General features: G+C 45.1%; 1 protein-coding gene across 7 annotated transcripts in view; it reads right to left on the bottom strand.

Annotated features, from left to right (window-relative positions):
- Positions 1–13,410, bottom strand: part of LOC110489380 (rho family-interacting cell polarization regulator 2) — a 129,171-nt gene that overhangs the window by 63,102 nt on the left and 52,659 nt on the right. Inside the window, exon 1 of one of the 7 annotated variants that reach the window (XM_036970836.1) lies at positions 10,519–10,799. The exons of the other annotated variants lie outside the window; for them this stretch is intronic. The gene's annotated coding sequence lies outside the window, so the exon portion shown is untranslated. Of the gene's footprint in view, positions 1–10,518; positions 10,800–13,410 lie in introns of those variants that run through there. 7 annotated transcript variants of the gene reach the window in all.

The raw sequence follows: 13,410 nt of genomic DNA, 5'->3' as shown, positions 1-13,410 counted from the left end.
GACCCTGGTCAAGAGAGACTTATTCCCTACAGCCCTGGTCAAGAGAGACTTATTCCCTACGGCCCTGGTCAAGAGAGACTTATTCCTTAGGGACCTGGTCAAGAGAGACTTATTCCCTACAACCCTGGTCAAGAGAGACTTATTCCTTAGGGACCTGGTCAAGAGAGACTTATTCCCTACGACCCTGGTCAAGAGAGACTTATTCCCTACAGCCCTGGTCAAGAGAGATTTATTCTCTACGGCCCTGGTCAAGAGAGACTTATTCCCTACGGCCCTGGTCAAGAGGGACTTATTCTTTAGGGACCTGGTCAAGAGAGACTTATTCCCTACGGCCCTGGTCAAGAGAGACTTATTCCCTACGGCCCTGGTCAAGAGAAACTTATTCCTTTGGGACCTGGTCAAGAGGGACTTATTCCCTACAGCCCTGGTCAAGAGAGACTTATTCCCTACGGCCCTGGTCAAGGGAGACTTATTCCCTACAGCCCTGGTCAAGAGAGACTTGTTCCCTACGGCCCTGGTCAAGAGAGATTTATTCCCTACGGCCATGGTCAAGAGAGACTTGTTCCTTTGGGACCTGGTCAAGAGAGACTTATTCCCTACGGCCCTGGTCAATAGAGACTTATTCCCTACGACCCTGGTCAAGAGAAACTTATTCCTTAGGGACCTGGTCAAGAGAGATTTATTCCCTACGGCCCTGGTCAAGAGAGATTTATTCCCTACGGCCCTGGTCAAGAGAGACTTATTCCTTAGGCACCTGGTCAAGAGAGATTTATTCCTTAGGGACCTGGTCAAGAGAGACTTATTCCTTAGGGACCTGGTCAAGAGGAATTTATTCCTTAGGGACCTGGTCAAGAGAGATTTATTCCCTACGGCCCTGGTCAAGAGAGATTTATTCCTTAGGGACCTGGTCAAGAGAGACTTATTCCCTACGGCCCTGGTCAAGAGAAACTTATTCCTTAGGGACCTGGTCAAGAGACTTATTCCTTAGGGACCTGGTCAAGAGAGACTTATTCCCTACGGCCCTGGTCAAGAGAGACGTATTACCTAGGGCCCTGGTCAAGAGAGACTTATTACCTAGGGCCCTGGTCAAGAGAGACTTATTACCTAGGGCCCTGGTCAAGAGAGACTTATTCCCTACGGCCCTGGTCAAGAGAGACGTATTACCTAGGGCCCTGGTCAAGAGAGACTTATTACCTAGGGCCCTGGTCAAAAGTAGTGCACTATATCGATATAAGGGTGCCATTTCAGATGTAGCCCTATTATTTTGAACACTATGAAAATGTCACTGGATCAGTGAAACAATAGCCACTGTGACAAGCGTGTTCATTATTAATATCAGACTGTAATGAGACAATAACTGTGACAGACTCTCTGCCTCTGGACTTGAGGAAACACAAACATCTATTTCAGCAGCTAGTACTGTGTTATCACTGTAGCCACTACTACCAGGGAGAGAGAAAGATGTTTTCTTTTCAGCCTTAATATAACCACTCCCTGGGGCAGAAACAGCTGGCCAAATCCAGTTTGGATGGTCACCGCTTTGCCTTCCAGGCCTACCTCAGGAGGTAGCTATGTTGGATTTCAGTCGAAGACAGAAAGACAACCTTAAATTCTGGACATGTCTTTTTAAATAATATTCAAAATGAATAGAACTTGATCAAAAATGTCTGAATTGAAATATCAATAATAATTGTGGTATGATATTTCAAGGAGGAACAAGCATGGCAACAGTGGTGAAAGTGGGGCACAATGTAGCATCACTATGACGACACAATGTAAGGAGACGCGTCGACCATTAGTATCTGGTGCCTTGGTTGGCACTGGGATATATCCGGAAGACTAATATTTATAGAACACGCCGAAGAGGAAGGAAGAGAAGGACATTCCTATATGTGTAGGGACATGATGATGATAAGCTTAGCGCTGGCTGGCTGCACATTCACTCAATCAGTGTGGCGGTCTGTAGCATTTAACGGAGATGGAGATGATATGCACATCCCAAACTTGTACAACTGGTGCACTTACGTTTAAGTGCCTTGCTCAAGGGCACAGACAGAGGTTTCACCTTGTCGGCTCGGGGATTCGAATTAATAACCCTTCGGTTTCTGGCCCAACGCTCTAACCGCTAGGCTACCTGCCGGCCCTCTAACCGCTAGGCTACCTGCCGGCCCTCTAACCGCTAGGCTACCTGCCGGCCCTCTAACCGCTAGGCTACCTGCCGGCCCTCTAACCGCTAGGCTACCTGCCGGCCCTCTAACCGCTAGGCTACCTGCCGCCCCTCTAACCGCTAGGCTACCTGCCGCCCCTCTAACCGCTAGGCTACCTGGACTTGTAACCACAAGGTTGTAAAATCGAATCCCTGAGCTGACAAGGTAAAAGTCTGTCATTCTGCCCCTGTACAAGGCAATTAATCCACTGTTCCTAGGCCGTCATTGAAAATAAGAATTTGTTCTTAACTGACTTGCATAGTTAAATAAAGGTAAACTTAAGTGGTGGTTTTCATGCACATTTTTTCGCTTGAGAAATACTGCACCAAACATTTTAGCTAGCTAAGACCTCCTCGGCAAAAACGTCAAAATTAATGACAGAGTTCTTGATTTATCTTCAATTAATTCTGACTATTTTGAGGAGGTGTTACTGACTATGTATGGTGGCTCGAGAGGGACAAACAACAGCATAACTGTTATTATAACAAAGGTATTTTAAGGGCGTATGCTAGCACACGCATTCACTTCCGCATAGCCGAGTTCTGCTAGGAGCAAACAGAACCTAGTCTGCCGGCGCCGTTAGGTAACACAGGCCTGAGCAACAAATATCGCTGCTAAACTAAGTTTAAAAGAAAAGGAGGAACTTGCCTAACTAAATATGTCCTTTCTGACAGAAAAAGACCTTCAAGGTACAGTTGTGTTAACATTTCCTAGTTACTGTTTCATGTAAAAAATAAAATATATATATATATATATAGGAGATAATGTATATATATATATATATATATATAGGAGATCATGTATATATATATATATATATATATATATATATTTCTACTAGTTATGGTGATGCATTAGATTTATGGGGTGATGCAAATGACTCTTTAGCCCATGACTGAACCTAGAGTGACGTAAATAGAGCTTGACTGGATTGAACCGAATTACGAGCTGCTCGCTCTGTTAATACCACTACTCATCATTACCCTGTAGTGAACCGCTCCGTACATCAGCCTCTACATTTCCGCAGCGGGCCACACACACACACACACACACACACACGCCATGCTTTGAAGTGCCGGAAATTAACAGCATTCAATATTCAAAGTGGGAATCATGCTGTGGAGAGAGAGTGAGAGAACGAGAGAACTAGAGAGAGAGAGAGTATGAGAACTAGAGATTGAGAAACAGAGAACTAGAGAGAGAGAGAGAAAGAAAGAGAGAGAGAACGAGAGAGAGAGAGAGACAGAACAAGAGAGAGTTAACGCGAGAGAGAAAGAGTGAGAGAAAGACAGAACAAGAGAGAGTTAACGAGAGAGAGAAAGAGTAAGAGAAAGACAGAACGAACAGGTAAGTACAGTAGGTGATGAGACTAGGTGATACATTCCATCTGAGGAGGCTCTGGGCTCAGTGGGCCGGCTGTTCAGCTTCCTGCTGCTCAGATTGAGGATCATCCATGTGAACCCAGTCACCTGCTGTTACAGTGGCTCACGCTTCTACCCAGTCAGCTGTACAGGACGAGCAGCAGCACATCTGGCTCCAGTCAAGAGAAAGACTGCTGCTGCTGCTGGTGATATTAGATTATGAATGTACCGGTGCCACACATACGCAACAGCTATGATAATCACCATGAATGTGACTTAGCGACAGCTATGATAATCACCATGAATGTGACTTAGCGACAGCTATGATAATGACCATGAATGTGACTTAGCGACAGCTATGATAATCACCATGAATGTGACTTAGCGACAGCTATGATAATCACCATGAATGTGACTTAGCGACAGCTATGATAATCACCATGAATGTGACTTACAGTGAGGAGATAATGTATTGAAATGGCAGAGAGTGAAAGATTACTTCCCTGATTGAACAAGACTTATGGGTTGGGTGTTTTTGAGGAGGCAGGGACTGAAGTGTGGAGTTTATTATTCATAATGCGGGCCATGTAGTTTGAAAATGAACAATCATTCACCATGCTAGCTTTGCCTCAGGATAAACAAACACACACACACACACACACACACTGTCAAGCACACGCACACACACACCATCTGTCATAGTACAGCTGTGTGACAGCCTCCCTGAGGGAAACTTCTGGGGAAACTAGAACACAAGAAGAGACAATGACAGTGTTCTAGAACCATCACTCACACAGCAGTAGCCAGTCTTCTAGAACCATCACTCACACAGCAGTAGACAGTCTTCTAGAACCATCACTCACACAGCAGTAGACAGTCTTCTAGAACCATCACTCACACAGCAGTAGACAGTCTTCCAGAACCATCACTCACACAGCAGTAGCCAGTCTTCTAGAACCATCACTCACACAGCAGTAGACTGTCCTCTAGAACCATCACTCACACAGCAGTAGACAGTCTTCTAGAACCATCACTCACACAGCAGTAGACAGTCTTCTAGAACCATCACTCACACAGCAGTAGACAGTCTTCTAGAACCATCACTCACACAGCAGTAGACAGTCTTCTAGAACCATCACTCACACAGCAGTAGACAGTCTTCTAGAACCATCACTCACACAGCAGTAGACAGTCTTCTAGAACCATCACTCACACAGCAGTAGACAGTCTTCTAGAACCATCACTCACACAGCAGTAGACAGTCTTCTAGAACCATCACTCACACAGCAGTAGACAGTCTTCTAGAACCATCACTCACACAGCAGTAGACTGTCTTCTAGAACCATCACTCACACAGCAGTAGCCAGTCTTCTAGAACCATCACTCACACAGCAGTAGACAGTCTTCTAGAACCATCACTCACACAGCAGTAGACAGTCTTCTAGAACCATCACTCACACAGCAGTAGACAGTCTTCCAGAACCATCACTCACACAGCAGTAGCCAGTCTTCTAGAACCATCACTCACACAGCAGTAGACTGTCCTCTAGAACCATCACTCACACAGCAGTAGCCAGTCTTCTAGAACCATCACTCACACAGCAGTAGACTGTCTTCTAGAACCATCACTCACACAGCAGTAGCCAGTCTTCTAGAACCATCACTCACACAGCAGTAGACCTCATTCTTCTCAGTCAAACCTTCCCCATCGTTCATGTTATTCAGTATACTTGGGCTTCGTCTTAAATGGCACCCTATTTCCGATAGTGCACTACATTTGGAGCCGTATGGGTAGTGCACTAGGGAATAGGGTGCCTTTTCAGATGCATCCTTGGTTAACCCTGTTTGTCACACCTTCCCCCTCCATATATCAACACCACCAATGGCCATGAAGACAGATAGTGTATGTTTTATTTCTAACTGACCCTCTGGCCCCCAGCTGTTCACGACTTGGGGTCAAATTAGAAAACAACTAAACATCCACTTTATCATCCCATGTCTGTTTAAAACACGTAATGCCCACAGAGGCAAGGATTTCTACTGAACCATCAAGATGGACAGCGACAGAAGGGATAGTGTGTACATCTGGTGCAGAGCTAAGGGGACAGTGTGTGTGTGTGTGTGTGTGTGTGTTCCACCGCTGGGTCTAAATAGACTTGAGGGATTAAAGGGGAGGAGCCCCCATTGGGCTGCACTGACAACACAGATCCGATGATCTGCTCAGAAACAAGGGAGGAAAGGAGAGCGGGAGACCCCCTGTCCTTATCCCTCCATCTCCTTCCTCATCTAGGACCTAGAGAGAGGAGTGGGAGGAGGGGATAGAGGGATGGAGAGCCCTAGGGTGCACCAGTAACCTTTCACCCCCAACACCTGCCACACCATCCTGTGAGGGAGTCCAAAAGCACGCACGCACGCACACACACACACACACACACACACACACACACACACACACACATTACTAGTTAATAGAAGACTTCCATTGCTCAGGCAATCCATTTAGTCACACATCATTGCTGCTTACTCATGTAGACTTTACACATCAATAAGCATTCTAAAGGCCCAGATTTACTGCAAATCATATAAAGATCACCGATGCAAAGATCAAGGCCCGTACTCATAAAGAGCCTCAGAGTAGGAGTAGTAACCTAGGATCCCCCCTGTCCATGTAATCTTATTCGTTATGCTCTGAAAGGCTAAACCAATCCTAGACCAGCACAGCTACTCTGAGACATTTTATGAATCAGGATCCAGATTTCTGATTACTTACTAATGTATAAAGATTATTAATACTGACAGAAATACATGCAGTATGTCTCTCTGACCCAGTTGCCCAGCAAGCAACCACTGTCGTCCCTATCGAAAGGAGAGGGGGGAGGTCTCAGCTTTCTGTAGGTATCATTTTATTTCTCATCTCTCAATATTGAGCTCAGTAGCAGCTTTTTTACAAACAATATATTTGATATGGCTTTGAGATACAGAGTGGTGCAGCCAAAATGTGCATCGGTCATTGCAAGGGCATTATAGGTCTCACTGGGTAAAATACAACCACTCACTTATTTTAGGACATTAAACATACCGTTAGATTAATACATGGCTATTAGCAGTGGGTATTATATTTAGAGTTAGCGATCTAACGAATGTGTTTTTAGTTTCCACTTCCTCGGGTGTTGAATTAGCCCCAAATTAATTAGCCTATGATTAGTGTATCACAAGGAGGTTGGTGGCACCTTAATTTGGGAGGGCGGGCTCGTGGTAATGACCGGAGCGGAATCGGTGGAATGGTATCAAATACATCAAACACGTGGTTTCCATGTGTTTGATGCCATTACATTCGCGCCGTTCCAGCCATTATTATGAGCCGTCCTCCCCTCACCAGCCTCCACTGTAATGCACATAACGGTAGACTGGAGCCCTGACTTCTGTTTGAGGTTGAACACTAGCATCACTGTACTGCCATCCAGGACTTTAAAAAAGTCACTGACACACTCTGTTCTATAGCCCATGGCTGACGCTATCACTTGATGCTATCACTCGCAGATGGAAGACATCACAAGCTAGGCTGAACTATGGATGACTCAGTACCTCCTCCCTTCTCTAGATGCTGGGAGACAAAATGGAGGGGGATAGGAAGAGAAGGGGGAGATAATATATCACATGCCTTGTCCCGCCGGGCCTCGGGAGGGACAGCTGAGGAGAAGGAGTGAACAGTCTTTCATATCTAGGGCTTTTCTCTTTATCCTTCCACCTCCTCCCTCTCCTGCTGTATCATAGCAGCCCCTCCTTCATCTCCTCTCCTGCTGTATCATAGCAGCCCCTCCTTCATCTCCTCTCCTTATGTATCCTAGCAGCCCCTCCTTCATCTCCTCTCCTGCTGTATCATAGCAGCCCCTCCTTCATCTCCTCTCCTGCTGTATCATAGCAGCCCCTCCTTCATCTCCTCTCCTGCTGTATCATAACAGTCCCTCCTTCATCTCCTCTCCTTATGTATCCTAGCAGCCCCTCCTTCATCTCCTCTCCTGTTGTATCATAGCAGCCCCTCCTTTATCTCCCCCTGCTGCCTAATACTAGCCACTCCTGCAGGATATCATACATTCTCTTTCTCATCCAACTCCCTAACCCCAATCCCAACATCCCCTTTTGCCTTCTCTAACTAGTTAAATAAAGGCTAAATAAAAATAAATAAAAACTCTAAATTCCAACTCTCTTCTCCCCTTTCCTTCCCACCTCGCCCATTCTTCTGCTGTTTCATCGCAGATGCTCCTCATCAGGAATATCAGAAATCCCCTTTCTCATTTTACTCCCACATCTATCCATTCTCTTCCCTCCCGATTTACAAGCTCCCCTCTTCCCCTCCCCAACTCAGATTTACATACTTTCCCATTCCTCACCTATTGTCTAAGCAGCCCCTCCAGAGGAATGTAAACAAATAAATCCTCTTCTCAATTTAACTCTCAACTCCACCCCTCCTACCATCCCCAGAAATACCTCTCCCGCTTAAGGATGCCTCTGTCAGGGATGGACGTGTCAGGACACCAGAGACAGAGTCTGTCCGGAGGAAGGATAACATGACAGGGGTATCTCTAGAACAGATAACCCTGAGAGTCCAGGTCAGGTCACTAGATCCTGGTGGGACACTGACTGATTAAAACCTAAAATAAGCCTGGGAGAGGTCTGTAGGAAACCTGGTTTACGGTATAGACTGTGGACTAAACAGAACAATACTATAGAGCTGTTGGTTTGAATAAAGAACAATGACTTTGATTCCTGTGGATTAATAGCACAATGGAAGCTTGTTTCTCATTTGGGAAAGTAACTGTTAGGCTTTTTCAGGAACAAGAGATTTGCATGAAATTCTAAGAATCAGTGTTCTCTCTCCCAGCTGGGCGTCCTTACAACACTGCTGGCCACAACGTCTGCTACACTCCTTATGAAATATTTATCAGCTGTGAAAACTAAAAGGCACACCATTTTAAAGATTGCAAGGCCAACATTTCTTAAGAAATTAGAACCACACACATATGGACACACACGGGCATGCGCACGCACACACACGCAGTTCTCCATTCCGGGAACTGAAATAGGGTGTTCTTGAAGAGCTTAGTACAAAAAGTAAAATGTTATGATACAGAGTTTCTTAGACCACCTCAGCGTTAAAACACTGAGCGTTTTCAGTTTCCTCCTAACCTTAAGCCTTGACATTCATCTTTCCATTTTTGCTCTGTATTTAGTGTGGGCTGCAGATTACACACGCACAGCTTGGTGTAGGCTGCTGATTACAGCATTAGAGACCATACAAAAGACCCGAGGACTGACGTTCCCTGCAGCCTTCTATGGCGCCACATTTCATTGTGTTCAGGGGCCCTCCCTGTTGCATTGAGGAGAAGAACAATCAGCGAAGAACATGCCGTGTTTGTCTGAATTTACACCAGACCACAGTGCTATAATAATGTATTTATTGAGCCAGAGAGAGAGAGGGAATGAGAGAAAGAGGAGAGGAGGAGAGAGAGAGGGGGAGAAAGAGAGCGAGTGTGAGAGACAAGGGGGCAGAGGGAGAGGAAAGAGCGAAAGAGAGAGAGGGAGAAAAAAGGAAGAGCGAAAGAGAGAGGGAGAAAAAAGGAAGAGCGAAAGTGCTGGAAAGGCCGGTAGAAAGGGACTGGGAACTGGGACGGTGTCTGGCAGCAGCGATGCCAGCTGGTTTAGGCCTTGGCATCCTACTTCTAACCCCCGTCCTGAGTCTTACCATCAAACGACTAACTAAACGAATATGGCCTGGAAATGGAGCAAAGCCCTTCAGTTAAACCATATCAAAGCAAGGCGTTTTCTACAGAGAAACATTTTACCCTTGAAAGTGACCTTTTCTGAAAACAAAACAAGCCGCTGGAGTGGAGTGGAGTGGAGGGCATAGCAGTGGTGTTTAGGATGGTGTTTGTAACGCATTAGTGAGAACATGACATTTCCACTGATGTCTATACACTTCAGTAGCATATCAGCGCAGGCAATAAGAGGGGATGAAGTAACCTGTGTTATTGAGTGATACTGCTTTTCATTGTCAATTATATTCTATCATGCTTATGTTGTGAGAGAACGCAAAGAGTAAGATACTGAATCCTTCCATAAACCATATTAAATTATGAATGGGCTGTGATCTCTGGCCTTGCAACAGGTATAGGTAGTAAACTAAACCCAGTAACTGCATTTGAAATTGACAATAGCATAATGCCCCCTGACCTCTCCTAAACCTGCAGGGGAATTTCGCAAAATCCCTGCTTGCTGACCCAGTTCACTCTCTGTCCATGAGAGTTATGGTGCGTGTCCTTCTCCCCTGTCTACAACACTATGTGAACCAAACTCCCACACACAAGTGCAGTTATTCTCCCAAACCTACAATCACAAGACTGACATTTACCATTTAACCCCCAATTTCCTAAACCCAAATCCCAACCACAGCGCAGCTCTGAAGAGTTATGGCATCAACATCACAACGGATCATGATGAAGCGGCCGCTGTGGTCAGAAGCAAAGGAAAGTGGTCAACAAAATGTTCACCGACACCGAGACCTCAAGAGAAACTGTCAAGTATGATTGTGATCGGTCGATGATCAGTTTATCCCCACGATGTAGTAGGCGGTATCTCGTCATAGCTAACCAATTATATGGGATCTGATGTTGACATCCACAATTGCAAAATAGTTTTGTAGTTGAATAAAATGCATCTGTTTTATGTATTGTTAAGGCAATAATCACACATGTGTTTAGTTGTCTATTTCGTAAGTGTTTATGGGTATCGTTTACTGACCCATTGCCCTACTAAAGCCCTTCTAACTTACGAATCTCTTGTATAAAGACGTACAATTATCTACTCATCGAGCTCGCATCTTGCTCAAGCAATATAAGAAAAGTTCTTATTTAGTCTAAATGCAAGACAAGAGAGAAAATCTAGCAACTCACCTCTGAAAAACTTATCTCAACTAAATCATATGTATTGTCTGCTAACTGCGCCGCTCCATCCGTTTATAAAGGAGAAGCCCCGCTTTCCAACGTGAACCTTCGGTCCACTTGATCAATAAAACAATGAATTCAACTGTTCGATTCGGTCAATTCCTAACGGTCAATTCCTTCCCTCTTCTGAACGTTTATCTTTTCCCTTGATAAAACAGCCTACAAACCCCCGCTCCTACCAAATTCATGTGTACGTTCCAGTTTGGGTTTGTAGCGCTTGCCCTGAGCAGCGTTGGACCAATGAACAAGCAGAGTTGTAACGGTAGGCGGGGCCGCTCATTTGACCTCAACACAACAGGCGACGAGTTGGCGTCCCTGCAAAGACATCGGCAGTTCGGCACTATTCGGTCATTGCTGTTAGTGCATGCGGACCAGGGCGACGGACTGGGGTAAAGTAAACCCACTGTGTTTACACAGCTGTCACGGTATGGACTATCTCTTCATTTCCACTGCCCCTCCAGATAGGCTATGATTAAGCTGCTGCTGAGCCTGTAAAGGGGTAGCAGTCTATTTGTACATTTGGCTACACACGTCATGAAGAGTGGAGGATTTTATTGGCAAAAGCTTCATCTTTCTGTATGGATCAATAATCATATTAATATAATACACAAACCATTACATTGCATATATATTATATTTACTTTGAGCAACAATCCTCCTCAAGGACAACAAGTATTATTTTCAGAACAGAAGTCAAGATCAGGGGCAGGGCCATGTCCAATTGGCCCCGGGCATCTCAAATCAATTTTTCCTCAAGAGTGTTTACAGAACTGGCATTAGGCAAACAAATTAAATTGAACCAGGGACAGGACAAACAGTTTAATCCGTAGCTACCTTAACTGCATGTATGCCTAATAGGGTACAGCTCCACAGTACAGCGCCGCACCGACATGAAAATAGATTTCCACTTTAACTAACTGGCATTTACTATGATGAGTGGCCTGCCATGGTTGTTATAATCCAGCGAGGACAACTTGATTGGCCCTCATAAGAGACGTGGTTCCTGTTCCACCCCGTCCTACATGGAGGGAGGGATGGATGATGGAGGGAGGGAGGGAGGGAGGGAGGGAGGGAGGGAGGGAGGGAGGGAGGGAGGGAGGGAAGGAGGGAGGGAGGGAAGGAGGGAGGGATGGATGGATGGATGGATGGATGGAGGGATGGATGATGGATGGATGATGGAGGGATGGAAGGATGGATGATGGATGGCTGGATGATGGAGGGATGGTGGGATGGATGGATGATGGAGGGATGGCAGGATGGAGGGACGGAGGGATGGCGGGATGGAGGGACGGAGGGATGGATGATGGATAGAGTGAGGGATGAGGTGGAAAATGGGCTGTCTGATCAAATCAATCAGGCACATTTTAATACAGAGGAAGGAACTTTGTAATGAACCCACTGGGCACAGACGTCAATTCAATGTCTTTTCCACATTGGTTCAACATCATTTCATTGAAATGACGTGGAAACAACGTTGATTCAACCAGTGTGTCCAGTGGGAAGTAACTTATTGCATGTGTTGGTACACATGCATATACACACACTCCTATTCAAATGCACACACGTGCACACACACGGACACACACACATGTAAATAGTGCCAGACATGCACTCAAACATATTCAGTTGACCTTGATGTTATGATTTCTGTTGCCCTTGATGTCTTCTGTTTTTTGCATTGTTGTTTTCTGTTTTCCTTTTTTCTCTTTTGTTCATTTTGATGGTTGTTTGCGCGTTGGGGGACAGGGGCTTGGAGGTGGGAAATTGAATGATTGAATTAAATATTTCTCGTGGGTGAGGACTGTGGGGGGAGTCTCAGATGGTTGAGCAGCTTCACTGCAACTAGATTGTATAGTTTAATATTCAATATTAAAAAATAACAAATAAAATGTAAAAAATTATTAATGTCATCAAGGGTTACTGTAATGACATTTGGGGCTGTTTTATCAAATAAAGTGTATTGTTTTATCTAAATCAAAGTGTATTGTTTTATCTAAATCAAAGTGTATATTTTTTTCATTTCTATACCATGATCATGATCTGAAAGATGAAACTTGATTTAGACTAAGCAACTTTTGAGCATAAATGAATTGTGGCAACTACCAGCATTGTCCTGGCACAGTACAGCAACGCAGTATTCCAAGTGTCACTGTGCAGCTCTGTTCTGTGTGATCAAGGTGTAGAATAAGGGATGAGAAGGTTAATAAGCAAATACAGACACAACATATAACACACACAACACACAACACACACCAAAAACAGATGGTATCGTCCCAATTTCTGAAAAAGCCAGAAAAACATATATATTAGTAATGTCGCTGCTGGGAGGTGAATACTGTTCAGAGGTTATGCTGACGTAAATCTGTCAAGCTACTGTTCTGTTCATGAACACCGTATTGTGTAAACCTCTGTGGTTTCTCACTCAGGCAGGCAGTGTGTTTCAGCCTGCGGCTACAGGGCACAGACACCTACACAGTAACATCCTCTCCTCTCCTCTCCTCTCCTCTATCCTCTCCTCTATCCCCTCCTTTTGTCTCTCTCCTCTATCCTCTCCCCTCTCCTCTCCTCTCCTCTCAGCTGGCGTACAGCTCATCCTGTAATTACGGCTAGCTGTCATCAACAGCCCCCGACCAGCAGCTATATTTACCGGAGAGCCAACAAACAGACCCAGCTCCCTGGTAGGATCACTTAAAAGAGCTGCTAAGCCATGGATAGAAGGATTAGCGGCTGGACTGATCCCAGATCAGTTTGTGTATTGGTAGAAGGATTAGATCCTTGACTGGTTCCAGATCGGTTTGTGTTGCGAGCCATGGGTAGAAGGATTAGAGCCTGGATGGGTCC

The sequence above is a fragment of the Oncorhynchus mykiss genome, chromosome 32 (genome assembly GCF_013265735.2).
Source record: "Oncorhynchus mykiss isolate Arlee chromosome 32, USDA_OmykA_1.1, whole genome shotgun sequence".
Taxonomy (NCBI): Eukaryota; Metazoa; Chordata; class Actinopteri; order Salmoniformes; family Salmonidae; genus Oncorhynchus; species Oncorhynchus mykiss.
Note: the sequence above shows the minus strand (reverse complement) of the source record. Positions and strands in the feature narration are given on the sequence as shown.